This window comes from Pipistrellus kuhlii, unplaced genomic scaffold (genome assembly GCF_014108245.1).
Source record: "Pipistrellus kuhlii isolate mPipKuh1 unplaced genomic scaffold, mPipKuh1.p scaffold_m20_p_15, whole genome shotgun sequence".
NCBI lineage: Eukaryota > Metazoa > Chordata > Mammalia > Chiroptera > Vespertilionidae > Pipistrellus > Pipistrellus kuhlii.
This window is the reverse complement of record NW_023425460.1, coordinates 7,364,528-7,387,121: the sequence shown is the minus strand read 5'-3', so window position 1 is coordinate 7,387,121 and position 22,594 is coordinate 7,364,528. Positions and strand designations below refer to the sequence as shown.

The 22,594-nt window shown below is 42.1% G+C and overlaps 1 protein-coding gene and 1 non-coding gene across 12 annotated transcripts in view; both read left to right on the top strand.

Annotated features, from left to right (window-relative positions):
* The window catches only part of KAT6B (lysine acetyltransferase 6B), a 173,464-nt gene that overhangs the window by 137,805 nt on the left and 13,065 nt on the right, over positions 1–22,594 (top strand). The window lies entirely within an intron of this gene.
* LOC118719624 lies at positions 6,781–6,914 on the top strand. The gene has a single exon (XR_004988196.1). It is a non-coding gene; the product is annotated as a small nucleolar RNA U109 (small nucleolar RNA).

The window sequence follows — 22,594 nt, the reverse complement described above, 5'->3', positions numbered from 1 at the left end:
AAGACGTTACCGGCAACTATATACTACACCCCTGTGTCAGCCATTTCTGTGAAAGCTCTGTAGAGCCTACACTGTATTTTTAAACGTGAGCTGTGAGACACAATAGAACCTTCTGGATGGCTCAGGGCCAGCATGATGAATGCCCTCCGTTAGGGCGTGTCCAAGCAGTGCAGCGCTGAGGGTCTAATTTTAGATTTTCTCTTTCCTATGCTGTTGGCATTGCCCCTACACTGGAGTGGATTAAGGAGTGCGGTGAATGATTTGAATAACTTTGAGAGGGGATTGAGGTTATTCCTTCATAGAAGAGGAGATCAGGGGAAGAATTTTATAACATTCAAAGAAAATTGGAAGTAGTGTAAAGCCAATAGAAATCTAATTTAAAACAAAACAAAGTGCCTTGCCTACTAAGGTTTTAAAAAAGATAGAGTAGGCTGCTGAAAAAAAAAAATTGATAGCATTGTATGCTTTGGAGTTTCTTAAAATAATAGTAGATAAATATCTCCCTGGAACAATTTAGGTCCAGTCTTTTGCAGAAGAAGGAGTTAAACCCCATGACCTCCCAAAATCCTTATCAGCCTCATAATTCGGAAATCAGGGCAAAACAGATTACTGGGGATTATGGGTTTTCTAAAATCTGCTGTTAAAGGGACCTTTTAATGATTATATTTATTTTATTCCTACTTTGTACGTAAGCCTGAGGGTCTGTGGTCAGGGGATGTGTTGTGAGTAATTCAATAAAAGTTGTAAGGCAGGGAAAACCTTATTTTGTCTATAGCAGCTGCTAGTTCAGGAAGCTGAAACTACTTGCCCACTTGCACACGGGCTCATAGGCATCGGTGAAATACACTGTGTCTCCGTAAAGAGCTGTGAATCCGTGGCTTTGAACACTTCTCCAGGCCAGTCAGAGAGGGGGAGTGGTCATCCACCAGGCCAGAGGCTGCCCTTGGGACAAGTGGTCTCTCTTCCTAGGACAGCTTGTCTGGGATTTGCAGAGTTTGGCCAGGGTGACTAGAGGACACCACCTCAGCCTGCTCAAACTACCTCTTGGGGTATGTGACTCTGCCCAAAACGTAAGTGGGTTGAGGAAGGTGTGACTGTCATAGGTCAAAGCTGATATCACATGTCTTTCTCCTGGATCCTGAGATTCCCTCTGTTTCAGTCAGAAATTTTTAAGGATCTCCCCATCTCTGTCTTCACACGCACGCACATGCTATGCATGTATGTACACATACATATACCCTACCTTTCATCCCCAGCAGAGAAGCCTCCTTCCCACGAAACCTGTGGTTTTTGCTTCGAAGCCTCCCAAAGCAAGTAGCTGCCCTTCTCCAGGTACTGCTGGGTCCTGGGATGCCCGAGTGTTCCTGCCGAGCTGCCCAGCAATGCCCTCTCCCGCTCACTAATTTTCCCTTTAGTTTTGAAATAATTTAATACAGACAAAAGCTACTAAAACAGTATTAAGAATTCCCAAATACTCTCCCTCCAGATTTCTGAGATGTTACTATTTTATCATATCTGATTTCTGCTTTATTATTCTCAACTTCCCTCCCTCTTGTTCCCGATCTGCTACATCACTTAACACACACACACACACACACACAAATTCTTTATCTGAATCATTTGAGAGTAATTGGCAGACCTGTTGCACCGTTAGGCCTAAATGTTTTAGTGTTTTTCTAAAAACAGAGATACTGTCATTCAAAACCACAAATTATCAAAATCAAGACATAAATGTTAATTCAGCACTATTATGTAATCTTCAAATTTCAAATGGGCCAGTTTTCATGAATGCCCTTTCAAGGAAAGAAAACGTTTCCGCATCTAGGATCACATGTTGAATTTCATTATCCGTTGTTAAGCCTCTTGAGTACTCTGGAATAGCAAGTTATTTTTTGGCAGATTTTTGTGGTAGTAGGTGTTATTTTTTTCTAACCTTGACATTGTTAGCTTGACTTATTTTCTACAATGTCCCTCAATTTGGTTGTCTGATACTTCCATGATTAGATTCAAATTACACATTTTGGGGCAGGAGTGCCACAGAAATGATGCTGTGTACTCAGTGTGCCTTAGCAAGATCACATAGTTTAGTTGTCCCATTACTGCCTTAAGGTGGTGCCTGCTTGAGCTCCTCACTATAAAATAACCCCTTTCTCTTTATAGCCAGTAAAATGGCTGGTAAGAAGACACATTTGAATTTACTGTGGTAGTTACCAAATGGTGACTTTCCAATTCCATTGTTCCTTCTACTTATTAGTTGACATTTACTGTAAGGAAGAGCTTCCTTTATTAAATTTTTAATACAATAACTACTTTATCTAATTACTCATTTCTTTATATAATTCTGGACTCATTGATTTTTTATTTTATTCTGAGGTTTATAACTTGTTGCTGCCATTATTTGTTTTGATATTCAAATTGTCGCAGATTTATTCAGTGGGAACTGCTTCAAACTGCCTCCTGTGTCCTTCTGACCTTTGGGCACTTCCTTACTTTGCAGTACAACATGATGTTCCGGATTATCTTGTTCCTTTCCTGACCTCACCATGCAATCACCCATTTTCCCTAAAGTCCTTGGTTTCTTATCGTGGAAAATGACATAGAAACCAAGATCTGGGCATTTAGATGTGCTTATTGCTATTGGCCTGTCACTGTGTGTAGGCTTTCTTAGGGGATAAAAGTAGGAAATTGGGGGGTACTTACACATGTACATATACACACTCACACTTATCCTAAGTTAATACTGTAATGCTGTATTTCAGACTAATGCCACCACAAGGTTTTATTCTATCTTCCCATTTCCATATTTGTAACTCTGATAGTGAGAAACCCAGCTTCCGTTATCCACAGTCTATTTACATACATGCTCAACCCTAGAATACAACATTAAATTGTTCCAGGATTGGTAACTCACACCGCTGTGAAAAACAAACCTCCTAACTCACTACTGGTCAGCATTTCTATACAGATGGTCTCCGACATAGTGATGGTTCAACTTACAGTCTTTTGATTTGACGGTAGTGGGAAAGCAGTATGTATTCAGAAGAAAATATACTTTGAATTTAGATCTATTCCAAGGCTAGCAATATGCTTGCTGTGTGATACTCACGATGCTGGGCGGCAGCAGCGAGCCGCAGCTCCCCGTCAGCCACGCAGTCACAGGGGCATACAATCAGTACTCCACAGTGACTGTGTTGTGAGCATCTTTATTTTTTAGATATTACGTTCTAAGCACAGGTAAGATAGGGCTAAACTATGATGTTCGGCAGGTTAGGTATATTAAATGCACTTTCAATTTATTATATTTTTAATTTATGATGGGGTTTATTGGGACATAGCCCCATTGTAAATACAGGAGCTTCTATAAGATCTCCTTGACTTTACCCTGATTGTATTTAGTCACGATAACTGTGTTCAAATGTTACTTGGATTAGTTCTTTTTATTTTCAATATAACCACTTTTCAGTGTGATTAGTATTCATTTGAAATACATTTAGGCTTATTTGTTTGTGATCCACTTCAGGTTTTTTTTGTTGTTGTTGTTGCTTATTTTAGAGTATAGAACATTAACATGATTTTCCAAAGTTACAACTATATTAAAGACTATCCTTAGAGAAGTGTCATCTCCTCCTCCATTTCCCCACCCAGGGCTGTTCCCACTGCTTCCTGCAGGCCACCAGACACAGGCTGCGTCTGTGTGCAGATGTGTGTTTTCTGTGGTTTTTAAAAAATACATTTTATTGATTTTTTACTGAGAGGAAGAGAGAGGGAGAGAGAGATAGAAACATCGATGAGAGAGAAACATCCATCAGCTGCCTCCTGTACACCCCCCACTGGGGATGTGCCTGCAACCAAGGCACATGCCCTTGACCAGAATCAAACCTGGGACCCTTCAGTCCGCAGGCAGACACTCTATCCACTGAGCCAAACTGGTCAGGGCTAGATGTGTATTTTCTAAATTCTCTTTCTGTCCTGCACAAAAGGGTAGCATACTGTAGTGTTTTACATTTTGCTTTTTTCCCACTTAATATATCCTAGAAATCACTCCATAGGACTTTATAGAGATCTTCTTTTCTTCTACAGCTGCATAATACTCCATTGTGTGATGCTCATAATTTATTCACTTCCTCTCCCAAGTATAGGCATATGGTTTGTTTCCAGTATTTCACACTTTTAGAAGTGCTGTAGTGAGTAGTCTTGGGCATATGTTGGCTGATACATACTTAGGTAGCAGTTACAGTCTGCTTTGGCTGGGCAGTGGGTGAGCAGATAATGACTTGTGTTTTACAAAAGCTCCAAAGCCAGGAACGTGCCCGGAGAGGAGGGTGCACAACCCATCCTCCATGGCTGATCAGGGGACACCCAAGAGAGGCAGCTGATTGAGCAATAGGCCACAGAACACTGTGCCAGTTCGTGGTTAAGAGGCTGGCATCATCACTTGCTTTGTCTGATTCTAACGAAGATAATGCAGTAATATGAGAAAAGTTACTTCATTCTTTTTTTTACCTCTTCAACATTTGTTGATTGGAGCACCCTCGTCTATACTCTGCTAAAAATGAAGGAGACACAGCTCTTGCTGGGTGGTCAAGTTCACTGGCAAGTCAACACTTACCGGAAAAGATTTTATACAGATGGATTCACAGGAAGGTGAAGCAAAGACATTCCAGAGTGAGGGAACCGGTGTGACTATGTGAGTAAAAATGTCAGACGCATAGTAGAAAATCACTGCAAAAGTAACTCTGGGTAATTTAAATGCTTAGATGTTACCCAAAAATAAACATATAAGACATTTAAAAAATAGAAGATAAGATCTATTATTTATCTGATCTTTGGATGGCCAAGAACATCCTAAGCATTTAAAGCAATGAAAGAAATCACAAGAGAATATGCAGAAGGACTTGACTACATACAAATGTAAAACTTCTATGTAGTATAAAGTACCAGTACGTAAAAGCAAATATAATGGGAAAGATGTTAGCACACATATGCCAGGCAAAGGTTTGATATCTGAAATATTTAAACAAATATAAAAGGAAAGATCTGATAGAGTTAAAACAAACCCTAAAAGAAAAATGAGTACAGGGCGCGAGCGCAGGACAGAAAACCATGGACGCAGCACCATTGCTGGTGGTTCCTGCGCGCCTGCCTGTGCCAGCCACTTCGCTGGCTCCCTCCCTCCTCCCAGCGGCGGTGGGGAGTGTGCTTGTAGCCTCGCTCATGCAGTGGGTGCAAAAACTGAGCCACAGTTACCCAGATGACAAGTAGCTTGGCTGCAACTGAATCCCGAGCACTGGACTCCTCGCTACAACACCACAGTCTCTCAGCTACAAATGGCTAATTAAAATGTAAAAACGTGTTTGGTGATTTTAAAAATGCAGATTCACATAACTGCAGGATTACAATTTTTTGCCTACCAAAGACTTTAAAATGTCCCCAGGTCTAACCAAGCTGGCGTAGGTGGGTGCTGCTATATTTATACGAGAGAAAGTATAAATTGGTAAAACTTCAACAGTCTGTATCAAAAGTGCTTAACACTTATTTTTGAAAGGAATTTATTCTAAGGAAGTCAGCATACTTTAATCAACCATCATACTTAGTATAACAGCACTGTTTTGCATATTTATTTTTTTAATTAGTGGACTTTCCTTCCTTCTTCCTCCCCTCTCCCAATCATAGCAATATAAACTCATAGTAGAAAGTTAGATAAACATAGCTATTACACCAAGAGAAAATGAAATCCCCCAAGTGCTGCCACTCAAAGAGTTAATGCTTTGTTCTTCGGTATCATTATTTACAATTTAAGAAAAAATTGAGACAGCCTCAGTGTTCAAAGGTAAGAGAGAACCACTCCCCTGAGAAAATTATGATATCTCTATATAATGTAACATTATTAGCCATTAAGAATTATATTCTGAAGGTTTTTTAATAAAATAGGAAAATGCTTATGATAAATAAGTGGCCCACAAAATTGTATATCTAATATGTTCTCGATTATGTAAAAAGTACATGCAAAGAAAGGAAGGGAATACATTTCCAGGTTATCTGTAGAAGTAGAATTACAGGCAATTTTTCTTTTCTTCTTATTCATACTCTTTGCTGTAACTTGAGAGAAATTGAATTTCAGAAGCACGAGTCTATGAAGGCCTGAGCTATGGCAGAGACAGTAAGAATGCATGGAAATAAGAGGGTGTTTCCTGTTGTTCTGCAGCAGGGAGACTTCTGCCTGGTGCTCAGTGAGCTCTGGTTGAATGAATGAATGGACTGAGCCAGGAAAGGGGGTGAGTGCGGCCTTGGTCACATTGCCTTCACTGACTTTAGACACCCCCAAGCAGCTTTCAGTGGAGGTCAGAGCTCAGCCGGGGTCTGGATTTCAAGGAGCTACTGGGCGTCATGGGCATGCAGTGGGGCTTGAAACCCCAGGTGGATGAGGACAGCCCAAGATGAGTGTGGGGAAACAGCGCTGAGGATGGAGATCTTGGAATTTCAATGTTTAAAGGGGTGACAGAGGATGAGGAAGTCACCAAGCAAACTGGAAAGTCACCAAGGAAGGAGGAAGAGAATCAGGAGGGAATTGTGTCAGGGAAGCAGTTGTATCAGGGAAGCTAAAAGGTCATCATTTCGGTCATAGTCGTAGCAAACATTTCTACAGCACTTGCTGTGCATCAGGCACTGGTCACCTGAATTGTACACATCAACTCACTTCATTGTCTCAAAGACCTTGGAAGTAGATTATTGTTAAGCATCTGGAGTGGAGAGGCTCAGAGACATTAAGAGACTTGTCTGTTGCATGTGGAAATATGTCTGCTCCTCATTTCTTTGGGAGCAGGAATACCTCCATAACATGCTACATGAAAGGAGTTCACAGGGCTGCCAACCTTATAGTAGAGGTTGAGTAGTAGTATATTTCTCCTACATAGAAGAGAGAGAGAAAAAAGAGAAGCTTGTCTAAGATTACCTACCCCACCCCACCCTCAGCTAGTGTTTAGGGCCTTGGAGAAGAAGGTTGAGATAAGATGTGAGGAACTATAGTTTAAGTAGAATTTAAAGAATTGAGTTCAAAAACTCCACCAACCAGGTATGATTGTTTTTGTTGTTAAGCTAGAGAAACGAACATTGGTGGAAAGAAGAGAGGGAAATAGTGATAAGAGAAAACAAAAAGTGATATCCTATATTGGCTGTTTATTACAAATTCCGAAGAGGCATTTGATGAAATTCCTCATCTTTTCTAATGTAAAATAATCAAATATACCATCCAGATTTATAAGAATTCTGAATCTTATATTAGCTTTTTCTTCTTTGTTTCAGCCTTGGATTAATCTTGGGTAGATGACAATTGGGTCCAAAAGTCTTCAAACTCACAACTCTAGTTTTTTGTGACTAGCATGCAAGCGACAAGCTTATCAATTACATAAAATATCCAGTTAACTGTACATTCAGGCATTTTTTAAAATTAGTGCCTATTTATTTGTAAACAAATCATAAAACTTTGCAAGCAGCTTTTTAAATTCAGTATTAAAATGTTGTGCAGTGTCCCGGGCTGTCCTTCTTGGAGAGCTCCTTGGAGGAAATAGGAGTAACTGCATGGATTAGGCACTCATTCAGGCGTTCCCTTTGTAGACCTTTCCCTGTGATCTCATATTGAGGGGTTTCGCCTTGGCTTTCATGACGTCTGTTACTGCTTCAAACTCGAGTTTGTACCTAGTGTGTGCTGCTGGGTGGGTGCACATGACCCAGTGTTGTGCCTACAAGTTATGAACTTGGTCATGTCCTCAGTGTGGTTAGCAGGGTCCTTTGTTCTCTTTTCTTAAAAATGGCTCATGCGCACACAACTGGATTTAAGAAAAGTAGGATATACAATAAGCTTTTAAAGGAAGATACTTCTGGTACAATTTAACATCACAGTTCCTTTCTCAACGAGAAGTAGTAACTGGTCTAATTTCCGGCACCTTCATTCTCCCCCCCTTCTGGTTCTAATGATTAATTTAATGTCTTTCCTTAGCCTCTTCATAGCTCTTGGTGATTTCCTGAGGAAGCGCCACTTAGAAGGAGAAAGCATCTTCTCTCTGGTGCCTGCCCCTTCTTCTCTGCCTTCGAAGGTCCATCAGGCAGAATTAGAGAGAAAGTCAATGTGTCATCTCTGCCTAGAAGGATGTGATGTTGGGAGGCTCACTGGGTCCATTCTCTCAAAGAGAAGATTTCTTCCTCCCGTCTTACATGCTGGACGCTAGTGTTGTGATGATGTCTGTGATGTCTGCATACAGGGGTACACTTCACTCAGGTGGCTCGCTAGCAACTTCCAGTTTTAACAGTCTGCCTTCAGTAAGCCACCTTAAAAGAGCCCCCACTTACAAACTTTTCAAAACATAATTTAAGTAAAACTTAAGAATACTTATCTGATGTATGAATGGGTAAACAAAATGTGACATATACATAAATGTATTATTATTCAGCCTTAAAAACAGGAGAAATTCTGACACATGCTACAGTATGGATGAATCTTGAAGATACTATGCTAAGGAAAGTAAGCCAGACACAAAAGGACAAGTATTATATGATTCTGGTTATTTGAGGTATCTGGAATAGTCAAATTCATAAAGACAGAGTAAAGTAATGGTTGCCAGGGGCTGGAGAGGGGACAATGGGAAATTATTGTTTAATGAATATAGAATTTCCGTTCGAGCTGATGAAGTTTCTAGTAATGGATGGTGGGTAGTTATAGTTGCAAACAATGTGAATGTATAATACTTAATGCCACGGAACTGTACACTTAAAAATAGTTAGAATAGTAAGCTTTCTTATATACAGTTTAGTACACATACACACAAAGAACATATCATCAGATAAGGAAGCCAGTACTGCTCGATAACTGTAACTGTTTCCTGACATTTAAAAAATTAGTGACTGCCCTAACCGGTTTGGCTCAGTAATAGAGCATCAGCCTGTGGACTGAAAGGCCCCAGGTTTGATTCTGGTCAAGGGCATGTACCTTGGTTGCCGGCACATCCCCAGTAGGAGGTGTGCAGGAGGCAGCTGATTGATGTTTCTCTCTCATCGATTTTCTACCTCTCTCTCCCTCTCTCTTCCTCTCTGTAAAAAAAATCAATAAAATATATATTATAAAATTAATTAATTAATTAATTAATTAAAATAAATATTTGATACTGACTGGCCTGACTGCTATAGAAAGAAGGAGTTTTAATGTAGGAATTGGGTTGGTCGGGTCCAGCAAGCCATGTTTTTCCTGTTGGTAAACCAAGGCTACAGGGGTCACTGGCTTCTTGCAGAGGGAAGTTGGTTATAAATAAAATCTGGGCAAGCAGATTCTTCTCAGGAGGCGGGTCCCCGCCTGACAGGCCCTGGGGACACACCCTATTTCTCTGGCCGGGGTTTCTGGGCATCTCTGCACTGTTGTGGTTGACTTAGGGCTGCACTTCCAATGGGTGACTCAAGAGTGGGTACAGGCGGGCCTAGATTATGCCACTTCAGCCCCAGGGGGGCCAGGACTCTGTGCCTGTCACCCTGAGCAGCCGGATCCTCTTACCCAGTGGGGATGGAATCTGCCTTAGTCCCTGATGGAGTGGATACAGGATGGTCTCACGTGGGGCATGAACTCCCTCTCGGGTGAGCTGCAGGATACATGTTCCCCCACTCATGAGCCCCATAAGCCAAGCACCAAAGGTGGGTTTTGAGGACATGACACATAACTGAAACACTCTGACTCCCTGTGAGGAGTTAAGCAAATGGAATGAAGCTATAAATTTGATGTGTGGTATTCACCTCCTGGTGCAATTTTTATTTAATAGTTTTGTCTCTTTTCAGTGGCACTGATTATTAAAAAATGCTCTGGACTGAGTAAGTGCTAAGTCATTTGGAAAATGGCACATATCCTTCATCTATGTATTGTTCCCTCTCCACCTCCATCACCAAAAAAGAGCTTCTGGGGTAGAGACTTTGTTCTCTGCTTTAGACTCACTTCCTGGAAGAGCTTGGACTTAATAGGCTCTTATTATTTGTTGAACAAATATTAAATGACTTACCACGGGAAGAGCTTTCTTAATGTACTCTCTCTTCTCACATGTGCTTCTTAGGAAAAAGAATTTTATTTTCTTAGAACATAACCAATGAGCTGGGGTTTGCGCCTGCCTTCTTTAAAGGTCTGGCATTTTTGCTCAAGTGCAGCCTCTGTCCCAGGATCATTTAAGTTGTAATCAGGAGGAAGGTTGTCATTATCCACACACCTCGGGCAGAGAAAGAGCTGTGACAGGATTCACATTTACACACTTGGTTGAAGAGACACTTACCTTTTCCTAGTCTTATCAGATAATTCATTTCCTCGTGCATTTATTTGGGAAGGAAAATTCTGACTTCGGTCTTGAGGAACTGTCAAGAAGGCTGCTCTCTGCATAGCTTTCCCAGCAGCTATTCTCTCTGGGTGAGCGCAGCCGAGGCAATCATTAAAGAATAATGAGTTCTGCTTTTGAAATGGGGCTGGAGTCCTTCACAGCTTTTTCTGCACTAGGAGCCCCTCCCCCATCACCACCATGACACTTGTTGGGAGATGGACCGGCAGCGATACCCTCAGACTTTCGCTGGGTACTGGAAGACATGTTTTGACCTGTGTAATCATGCGTAATGATGACATGTATTTTAATAGAATTCTAGTCTAACACAATAAGGAAAACGGCTATTTTTCCTTATTTTTCTCATTATAATACGTTGTACTAAAAGCCTTGTCATTGCTGTTTTATTACATTGGACTGAAGAACAATATATTTTAATATGATAAAGATAAATATCAGGTTGAAAGTTGAGCGTTCAGTGATTTATTCAGAGGTTGACTGTTACTGAATGCATTGAAATGAGTTATAAGAGGCAGTGCGGCTAACTGTGTGTCTTCTTCTTTAACTAAGCTTGTCATAAATAAGAGCAAATAAGAGCTCTTACAGTATAGTTTGTATTCATTGCTTCAAAGAAAACGTCGTAACTCTGATTGTACAGTCTGCTACTACCGTTCTGCCTTGCATAGCTCAGAATTTTTTCACATTTTGGTATTCAAGTGTACCACCACCACCACCACACACACACACACACACACACACACACACACAAACACACAAACACACAAACTTTCTGTCTGCTTGGATTTCTAACACTGAACAGAATTTGCAATGAGCCATTTTTAAACCCACTACTGGGCACATTTCATTCATGCAATTAATCTGAAAAAAACTAATCTTCAACATTAAATGGAGCCTTAGCAATGCCATCATGAGGGCTAGGTGTTCACTGCTGAATTCCAAGCCCTGAGCATGGTGCCAGGCATGTAGTGGGTGTACCCAAATCTAGTCAGTCCTCTTGTCTGTATCACTGTCAACACCTACCAGGTTCATCCCAACCAGCTTGTGGTAAATTGGTGCCAGCTGCCAGATCTCATCTGTCTTCATTTTTTCACTTATTTATTCCTTTGCCCCTTCCTTCGGTAAACGCAGACTGTGCCAGGGTCAGCATAGGGGATGAGACCATAAGGATAAACGGTCCAGTCCTTGCCCACAGCGTAGTGGACAGTCACACACGGAGGATCCTTGCAGCCGGACGAGGCTGCCTGAGCAGGACACACGGGGCTCTGCCAGTGCCGAGGGGGGAGTGCTCCCGCCTCTCCCATTTCCCTGGGTAGGAAAGCATCTTTCCATTATCAGAACAAGAGCGAGGAAGGTTTGCTCTGATTGGTGGAATTAGTGCAATACCTGGTTTAGGAACTATTCCCCTTCAACCCATTTCCAACTTATTGTAGACATATTATGTTTGAAGTAGGATATTCTAAGATAAAAGCTTCCTCTCATGATGGCATTTCTGAACACATAATTTCAGCTAGTTGTAAGGTTTTTAAAAATATTTTGTTTGGGTAAAGCAAAAGATTTTCTTCCGTTTGTTTAGAATTACGTCAGGAAAATACTAGTTAGGAATCGGACTCTTTTCCTTCCCACATCTTTATGGTTAACATACTTTTTTCTTCTACTATTAGTGCTACACTTTCATGTTTACCAACATAGAAACCTCTGTTTTGTAATTGTTTATATTGAATGTTGCTCAGGATAACATCATATAGAAGCTCCTTTTTCAATAAAATTGTTTTAAATTAATGTTTATAAAATACTTAAGACAGTTGAGCGGATTAAAGGCAATTCAGTTATGCATGTAACCCATTTGTTCATATTGAAAAAAAAATGCAGTGTGATTATACAGTAGAAAGTATTTTGGGGGTGGAGGGTGGAAAATAATAGCAGGTCAATTTTTATTGTGCGCTTACTAAGTGCCAAGTACTATTCTAAAGTGGTTTTTATGGAGTAATTCACTTAACTCTCATAATAAGCATCGGAGGCATAGAAACTTGAGACACAAGGAGATTATGCAGTTTGTATCCCAGCAGACTGGGGAATGCAGGTCCCAGAGCGTCACGTTTATGGGGACATTTATGTAGAGGGTATGTAAGACTGGAGCTAGTAAACCAATTGTAATGCTATTGCAGTATTCAGGCAAGATGCGATGGTGGTCTGAACCGGGACTGTGTTCTAGGGCAGGGAGGCTGGGCAGTGATCACTTCATTCTGCTCTTAATTAATACAGTAGTTGTGTACAGTAGAAAATAGTAGAAAAAGTGTAGCTGAAATCCTGAGAAAATGAATACAGGTAGACCTCAATCTTTACACAATATATTTGCATATGCCCTTTGGGGGGCGGGAATTGAATTATCATTTAAAATGAAGATGCAAATTTGTTCAGTAAAAAAGTACATTTCTTTTCATACTGGGTAGCAAAGAGGCAAAAATGATTAGGGTCTTGTCAAAAGGATGCAGGATTCCACTGGAAGAGGCTCCCACTGGACAATAAACATAATAATTAGATAAGAATTACAATTGATTGAAACATCAAAGGTTTAAACTCACATATTCATAATGATATTTAAAGACAAATTTATGGGATGATGGGAACCAATTCATTACCCTGGAAATGGTAAATGAACCATTTAGGCTGCCTTTCCTGTATGGATTGTACCACGATATCAGATAATCAGATAATCAATGAGGGGGGCTTTTTAAAATAAATGTATCCCGACTAACAAATGAAATCAAAATGATAGAATTAAAACAGCACCGTCTTGTAATTCTGCTTGTGATTGCTTTGGGCCCACTTGGGTCTTCCAGGATAACCTCGCCATCACAGAGTCCCTAACCACATCTGCAAAGTTTCTTTTCCTACAGAAGGTAATGTATTTATGGGTTCTGGGATGAGGAATCTTTCTGTGAAAGCATGCAGGTAAAGAAAGGACTGTTTTGTTGTTTAAAATTATTTTTATTGATTCAGAGAGGAAGGGAGAGCCTAGAGAGAGAAACATGAATGAGGAGAGAGAAGGCAGTGGATTGACTGCCTTCTGCACACACCCTACTGAGGATGGAGCCCAAAACCCCAGCATGTATCTTGCCTGGGAATCAAGCCATGATTTCCTGGTTCATGGGTCGATGCTCAACTACTGAGCCATACAGCCAGCAGAAAAGGAATGTAAATTCTCCCTATACCCTTTCACCAGAAACGGGGGAAAGTTAGGGATCTTTTTCATACGCAAAAGATGGCTTTTTCCTCTGCCCCTTCCCCCAAATATCTACACGCTGACCTCACATCTGGGCTGGAAGATCCCACCTCAGTGCCATCAGGACAGGGATGGGAGGGAGAGGAGCTACATAAACCTATTGGCTGTTGTTGGGGATGAACAGAGCAACCACAGAGGGCTTCGTGGGGACCCCAGTTGCACCTGAGTGCTTTGGTCTCCACACCCCTCTCAGAACTCTTTAAAGAGCTCTTGTCTTTGTGGTTTACAAACACACCCTAACTCCTTCAGACACCTGCTTTAAGATCAAATGTGAGTAAAGGGATATTTGATATACTGGCACCAACTCCAGGTCAGACTTTGCAGAACCAATTCTATGTGAAGGAAATGTACTGAAACTTAATAGAATCATGTCCTTTCAAGTGTGGAGTCTACTCCATTAGAGGATAGCATTCCTGCAAATTCTGTGTCCACTCCTAAACCTAGAGGAACATATTGGAAGGGTTATATGTTGACAGAATGGCAGTAAAATAGAGAATTCAAACAAGGATTGTTCATGCAGAATAGAGGTGGACTGAAGAGGAAATATGGGACAGAAGCCAAAGAGATAAAGACAAAATGCTGCAATATTGGCACTTTTCTTATTTTTCTCTTTCCTTCCTTCCTTCCTTCCTTCCTTCCTTCCTTCCTTCCTTCCTTCCATCCTTCCTTCCTTCCTTCCTTCCTTCCTTCCTTCCTTCCTTCCTTCCTTCCTTCCATCCTTCCTTCCTTCCTTCCTTCCTTCCTTCCTTCCTTCCTTCCTTCCTTCCTTCCTTCCTTCCTTCCTTCCTTCCTTCCTTTTTTCCTGAGAGAAAGCAAAACTGGCAGATACTATAAGGTTAGGAAATTGCCCTTCCTTCTTCCTAGAATGGTGAATATTCAGTTCTAATATTTGAAATAGATCATTAGGCACTAAAAACAATACTTACAGAAAAGATGTTAGAAGTAAGATTTTAAGAAAGGGAAAGAAAAAGTGTAGTGTCTTGGAATATGCTGAACTGAGATTCTGCTGGTTGTTTATTGCAAAATAGGCTTCCTTCTGCTTAAGGTGATCCTCTGTTCATAGATTAGAAGTCCTACCCTGTGGTTTGCCCAGCTCTGAAGCTTTTCCCCATAATTTAAAGAACTTAATGAGATTTTCCCCCTACCAAAGCCAAAGATGCATTGGAAGCCTCTGACAGCTTCTGCCCCCACAGCTTTTCCACTGCATCTAGTTAAAAACTTGCAGGCCATAAATGAATGTTTCTAGAGAGGAAATAAAGTGAATGACGCCTGCGAATTTGTTTTAAATGTTGTTTGTTTTACCAAATAATTTAGGTAAATCATTCTTGACAAATAAGAAGACTCATCAGTTTTTGTTAATACTTCAGAGCTTTTCAGAGGATTACTTTGAAATAGCCCCCTGCCAACTTTTCATAAATTAGGCATCACCTTTCTTTGACCTCATCACACATAATTAAATAGTTGTTGAAGGTTTAGGACCAACTCAAAGGCGATTCTGTATCTCATCCTCCATTCTCTTGCAAAATTACACAGGAAGTTTCTTTTGGTTCTCAAGCAGGGTAATTACAAGAGACAGTTACATAATTTACAGTTTCAATCTGCTCATCCATAATCACACACTTCCACCGAGTGGTATGTGCCCCCATGAGTATCTGCGTTGTACTTTGATTTGTAAATGATGATTGCAGTGTGATTGATTGCTTGCATGGAGCATATTGAATTGATTCTTAAAAAATGAACTTTAGCTGTTAACATGTCTATTTGAGTTCCTGTTATTTACGTAGTTTGTGGTTCTTGTGTTTAGCAGTTGCATACTAGTTAACAAATTAAACTCCTGGAGCTTTTTTTCTTATTAAATTTGGAAAATAGAGCGTTTATATATACAACCTAACTAGAAAAGTGCCTACAACAGGGTAGGCACTCAGCTGTGGAACACGTTACTAAACCATTGCAACCCTTTGAAAGTTGAATGCAGATTCTTTGACTAACAGCGACCACACAGTAAGAAGGCTCACGGGGATGTTAGTCTGTGGTGAAAAAAGCTGTACCAATATTAATATTTTATTACTGAAGTCTCCACTCCAAATACTGCCAGTCGTGGGGAACCTATCCAAACAACGGACTTTGAGAAAGGTACAGCATCACCACTAACGGAAAGGGAGGTCATTGGTATCTCCTGATACTGCTAGTGGTGATCCTTTGTGTGATTTAATTTTCCCAACAGCTAACATCTAACTGCAGCCAATTTGGACCTTAAGGTTCCTGCAGGATTAAAGGCTACGTGCTTACACGTAGGTAGCTAGTCACTGCCCTGAACGCCTCATTTCACCCAGCCTGGCGCGTGCTGCCGTCTGTCAAAGTGGGCTCGCCGGCAGCCCTGCGGGGACAGCACCGTTTACTGCCAGAGGCTTTTTGCCTCAAATCCTGCTTGGAAGCTTATGGGAGGTAAATAAAAAATAAGTGAGAAGAGAAGTTTTCTATTTCTGCGGATAAGTGGAATAGGACTGTTTGTCTAGATGACCCGAGGACAACTAGAGGTAGTTTCTTTTCTTTCTTTTTTTAAAATATATATTTTATTGATTTTTTTCAGAGAGGAAGAGAGAGGGATAGAGAGTTAGAAACATCAATCAGAGAGAAACATCAATCAGCTGCCTCTTGCACACTCCCTAATTGGGATGTGCCCACAACCAAGGTACATGCCCTTGACCGGAATCGAACCTGGGACCTTTCAGTCCGCAGGCCGATGCTCTACCCACTGAGCCAAACCAGTTTTGGCTAGAGGTAGTTTCTCTACCTTCTATTTTCAACATTAGTTGGTCAATCAGATTGGGTGATGGGGCTGTTCTTTGATTTCAGAATGTTATGTCAAACACTGACAAATTTCCTTTTAAAATGTACTTTGAAAACAAAGAAAAATCTTAGATTTCTATTTCTCCCTTTTTCTGTCTTCAGCCTTGCCACGTGAAAGCTCATCACCCAGAATTGGAATTACAGCGTACTTTGTCCTGTTTATGAAAATGATAGCTGGTGTACACATACACACACACACACACACACACACACACACACACACACACACGGGATTTTGGGAGGGGGTGTGGGAGAGGAAACGTCCAGTCCCCCTAAGTTTGGTTCTGAGGCAGTGTCCACGCTGTCGGCCACACTCCCGCTCTGGGTGTAGCATGGACTGTCTCAGTTGCCCCCACAGAACCTCAGACCTATAAAAGTGAGCGAGAGAAACTCCAGTGTTTGCTTTTAGTAGTTCATTTAAGGAAAAGGTTGGTTGCAATGTTTCAACAATAGAATAGCTTTCCTTCCAGGTGAAACGTTGTAAGAGCACACAGTTAATTGCTTGGAGCAGATGCTTTATTTGAAGTGTGTATGTGTTTAATGCAGTGTTTGAACTCTTGTAACTTTTTAATGGTAAATTCTTATTACCAGGATTCTGTAACTTAAATATGAAATTTTATCCAGGTTTCCACTTGGGAAAATTAAATTAGTTTCTGAAATAGTGTTTCAGACGGGATCTTCAATATTTGTAAGAGAGAGAATAATTGTAAAATGCCATAATACTTCATCTTAAAAATTTTTTTTGGTAAATTTTATTTTTCCTAAAGCTTTCCAGAATTTAAAAGTGGCTTGAATTGTGGAAAATCAGAAAAAGGTAAAAGCAGAGGGCATTGTTTTGACATGCTTTTCTAACTTCTATCACTTCCAAGGCCTTGGTGGTGATGTTTTACCACCCCTTACCCAAATAGGAGCCCCTCTGAGTGAATCAGAGCTTGGCTTAGGTTTGTACGAGACCATGGGCTTCATGAAGAATTGCGGTTACTTTGCAAGAATATGTAAGGAAGTACTTTTTAAAATTCTTGCCTTCCCCAAATGATTTTAGTTTGGGGATAAATGCTATTGACAAAGTATAACATTTCTCATTCCACAACCCTTTTATCCTTGTCAGAGATGCCTCATTCTTCTAACAAGAAAACTGACAGACCAAACCCATTTTATACGTAGTCATCGTCACAGAAAGAAAAAAGCTATTCCTCTAGTACAACAGACCAGGGCTTGGCTGGTGTGGTGACACGCCACACATGAACAAATATTCCCTCACTAAATGTTTAAATAAACCTCTATGATGTCTATTATAGAGATGTTTTCTGAGTGACCACCTCTTCCCCAGCTTCAACTCTTAGACATCTCCATTTCCCCCCGGGACTCGCCTTCTACCTGCATCTCTCATGAGCATCCCTGCTACTCCCACAGCCCTTTGGGGTGGCAAAAATGGAGAAGTGGGATTGGGGTTGCACCGCCACTTAACCTTCTGGCCAAGGTATAGTCCCCAAGACCCTTTGCTTGATATAACCCATAATACATCTGGGCCCAAACTGGCCTGAGATAGGCAAGAGCTGAGAGTGGGTGGGATACAGACATCCACAGTTTTTAAAGGCCCCTAACTGATGTGAATGTGCAGCCAGGGCTTGAGTAGAGGATAGGGAAAAAAAAAAAAAAAAAAGGAGAAATAAAGAGGCATTCTCCTCAGTTCATTATAATTATAAAAATGCCGTTGATTTACCTTTGGCCTATGGTATCTCACAGGGGTCTGTCTCTGGCCCAGGTCACTGCCAGCTCAGGAGGAGATCATATACAGATGTTCGCTCTCCTCAGCACAAGTTTGCCACCAAGTGGGGGAGCTCTTCACTGCCACTGGAGGCCCTGTTTGTGAATTCATTGTTATGAGTTCATACGAGCACCTACCTTTATTGTGGGTGACTGATCCACAGCATGACCATCCCCTTCATGGGAGGCCATACTCATTCACAGAATCATGAATTTATCTGGTAAATGCCGTGTGGTACGTAGGCCTGTGTGTGTGTGTGTGTGTGTGTGTGTGTGTGTGTGACGGTATCAGGGGAGTCATGCCCTGCTATTCGTCCTGTGGGAGGTAAAAGAATACCATCCCTCTGCAGAGAGGACTTAGGGGTGAGGGTGGGGGATGGAGGAGTGGAAATTCAGTCAGAAAGACCAGTGGCCCCTGCACATAATTGAGGAAGAGCTCAGCCCTGGAGCCAGGAGCCCATGGGATCTTTGGAAAGGGAGATCTGGAGAGTGAAAAAGGAGGCTTAGAGGAACAGACAGTATGTGATCCAGGCAGCCAGCCTTCCTCCCCGATGACCGCTGTCTCCACTCTCTGGTTTGACTGGCGCGGGCCTTACACATTTGGGTCTTCTAGAACATTTGGGTCTTTGTTTCCTCTGTCCTGGGACTGTCTCTGGTTCTGCCGAAGCCCTCAAGCAGGCATTGTTATTGTGGTTTGTCGGGCTTGCCGTTTCCCCGAGGATAGTCCTTGAAGTTAAGGACTTAAGGACCAAAGGGATTTTGTGGGGCACAGAACTGAGCTTGCTGGGAACTTTGTCGCCAGTTTGTTGAGATCGTTCCTGAGGCACTATATACGTATGAATGTTTTTCATGGCTTCTTTCTTTAATTAAATTTATACTTGGGTGGTTAGCTGGGGGCTGGGGGATGAAGAGAACTGTCTGAGGCAGTGGAGTGAGTGGAGTGGTTTTCAGGTGCCTCAGGCAAAAGTAAGAAAAGCAAGGTAGCTCTTTTCAACCCAACTCTGCAGAGCGTCTGCTCTTTTCTTCTGTCCAAGTTTTATTTCTTCCCCATACTTTTATAAAAGATACCGAGTCACCCAAATGATCACCTTGAGATTTCATTATTCAATACCTATCTCTTAGGGTTGTTGTATTAAATAAATCAAGACAGAGCTTGAACAATGCTTTGCATATTATAGAAACTCTATATATACACTTATACAAAGCACTGTTCACGCTCTGTACTGACTCATTTACTACAACAACCCTAAGAGATAGGTATGCTTATTCTCCATATGTCATGGATGAGGGATCTAAAGCACAGAGAGATTGAAGAACTTGCCTGAGGTCGTACATATGGCCCATGGTGGACCCTGGATTCCTTTCCAAGCAGACCAGCCCTGGAACCCTGCTCTTAACCAACTTACATAGCGCCTCTGATCTGCCATACTCGATTCAGTAAATGCCATATTGTTTTTAATACCCTTGGCCTTGTTATCCAACTTTTAAAAATTATCCTCATGTTTTATTTAATGCAGATAATCTCAGAGTATATTCCAGGGGCCCGTGGGCATCCCCAGGGCTCTTTCAGGGAGTCTGCAAAGTCACAACTATTTTCAAAGTAATACTGGGACACTTGCTCTTTGTCCTTTCCATTCTCATCCTCTCATGAGTGTGCAGTGGAGTTTTCAGGAAATTTCATGACCTGTGATATCACAACAGACTGAGTACCAAAGCAGATGTGAAAATGTTTTCTGTTAAGCCAGATATTAAAGAAATTTCTGGTCAGGCCGATGCCTGGTAGGGGGTGTGCAGAAGGCAGCCCATTGATGTTTCTCTCTCTCCCTCATCCTCCCCTCCTAAAATCAGTAAAACTTTTTTTTTTTTTTTTTTTTTTTTAAAGAAGAAAAACAATGGAAAAGCTAAGGTTCGGCTTCCTTTTTAAACCAATTGCAAAACCACCACAAAACTTCAGCAAGGAGACGTAAATTGCCCGTGGAGTTCATTTATCACTATTTACGCTGATGACATGCCATTCATCCACTTGGTCACAGAGCCAGATACTAGTAACAGATGAGTGCAGGCCAGTGAATTTCCATCCCCAATCACGAGATACATGGTTAGAGCTATTGGATTTCCTCTGGTCAAGAGCTGCCATAAATCCCTGGCTTGGTGTCAGTTCCCAGGCTTGCAAATCCAGTGCTGTCTACCGATACGAACCTTTCAGCGGGGTTTGCTGAGCTAAACAGGTGTCTGATGAAAGGTGTGTAATCCTTGAAGATTATCTTCCTCCTAAAAACAGCTAGTTAGCCCAAACACACAATTCAGACAGATGGGAGTTGGGAGTCGCTTGCCAAAGTTTACACTTTTGTATTTGAGGAGGTTCATCTGGTCTGTTCCAGATGGTAGGAGATGAAGGTGCCCGAGGCTACGGGGGTGGCTGCCTTTGTGGGGGTAAATCCTTATCCGCGTCCGCACCTTGCCTACGAACATTATTTCACTGCTGGTCCAGTCCACATTTTTGAAATATGACTAGTTTAAAACGAAGGAATGTTTCATATTTTAGGAGGGCTAACCTTGCAGTTAATATGCTGGGAGTTCAATTAATTTGGGAATTTAAGTCTGCAAAAAAACTAATCTTGACCTTGTCTGGATAGTTTCTCCTTATCTTAATGGATCTGTCTATGGGAAGGCACCACTCTACTACTGTTTCTCTCTCTCTCCCTCTCTCTCTCCCTCTCTCTCTCTCTCTCTCTCTCTCTCTCTCTCTCTCTCTCTCTCTGATAACCATTTCAAACACAAGGAGTCAGAACTAGTTACATGATAATTGATTCTTACTCCAAGTGTGTCAGCCTTCACAGAGGCGCGGTGAGTTTGGGTCCCCTGTGGAAAAGCTGAGAAATGCTTGCCTTTTGCAGACACCCCATTGTTCTTACCTGTCCTTTATGTGCAAACACCTTGATCATCTTTTGAATTCAGCGTGTGGTCCGTCCACGGAGACTGACCTCCCTTTCCCCCCGGAACAAAAGGAGAAGCCAGCTTTCACTGGTATCCGGAGAGCTGCTGGGGGCGAGGCGTTTCCAGGCCAGTCGGCTTTCAATGACAGGTCTCCCGGTTGCAGAGTAAGTGCTGCTCACTGGCACCTCTGGCTCACAGACAATTTAAAGGGAATAATTTCGCCAGTGATTAATTATCCTGCAGCTACCGCGGTTTATCCTTCAGACGTCACTTTGCTTTCAGTCTGAACAGCCAACTCCCTCAGGGAGAGCCCAGGTTTTTGGGTTGAACTGCCCTGAGTGAAGGAGAGGTGTGAGATCACCATGGGAGTCCGTTCATCGGGGTGGATCGTACTGGTTTCAGTTGCTTCAGGATAACATACCCACTTCCAAGAGAAGTGCTTTTTATCCCCCTGCCTCTTAGATCAATCTTTTGGAATATTTTTGGTAAGTTAAATGTAAGAGCTGTAACAAACCACCGCATGTCTGTAATTCCTTAGTAAATAAACACGCTTACCAAAAATTATTCTGTCCCTGCGCTAGCTATGTAGTAATTATGATTTGAGAAGCCAAGAAAAGTAGAAGGAAACAAAAGATGGCAAGGAATTCTTTAAAACATTCCGTGAAGGTCAAAGCGGTGGCCTGCCACCACCAGCTACAGCTTTTTTGAGGAGAAGTGCCTGTCGTGGGTAAAATTTAAATTACCTATTACATCAGCGAGTGCACAGATGGAGTAGACATGACACAACTTTTTCTTCCCAGCTGTACAGCTCCGTGAATTACAAGTGGTTTCACACACCTCGTCGGAAACGTATCCTCGGTCTTTCTGGTTGTGGAGCTCTATTCCATTTAAACCCAGAGTCTCTCCTTCGGGAGGAGACTTTGTGGGCTTACAAATGGCTCCTGGGACAGGTTTCTTTCACTGTCGCAAGCCCCTGGAGAGTTCCATGAGGCCAGAGAGGAGAAGGAAAGGCTGTGTGACTACCAGCGACGCGGTGAGGTCGGACAGGGTGGTCTCACGTTGGTGCCTGTCACCCCTGAAAACCTGCCGGTGCTCTCGCTGGTGTGGATGGAGGCGTTCGCTCGGAGTCCCGTGCGCTTGGCGGGCTGCTGCCTCCTCGGCCCCCAAGGGCCAGGACCCTGCAGACTGTGACCGAGGGAATGTCCCCAAGACAGCCACTCGACATGGTGGGAGCAGCACGTGCTGGCAGGTGTGTGCCTGAAGGCTCTCCTCAGGCCAATGTCAGCCCCGGCCCTGCACTGTGCACTGTACCGCTCAGGGTGTAGCAGCATGAGCAGCTGAGTGAAATCTACTTCGGGGGGGTTCTGGCTGCTTCCTCTTGTCCCAGAGTATAGCTTGT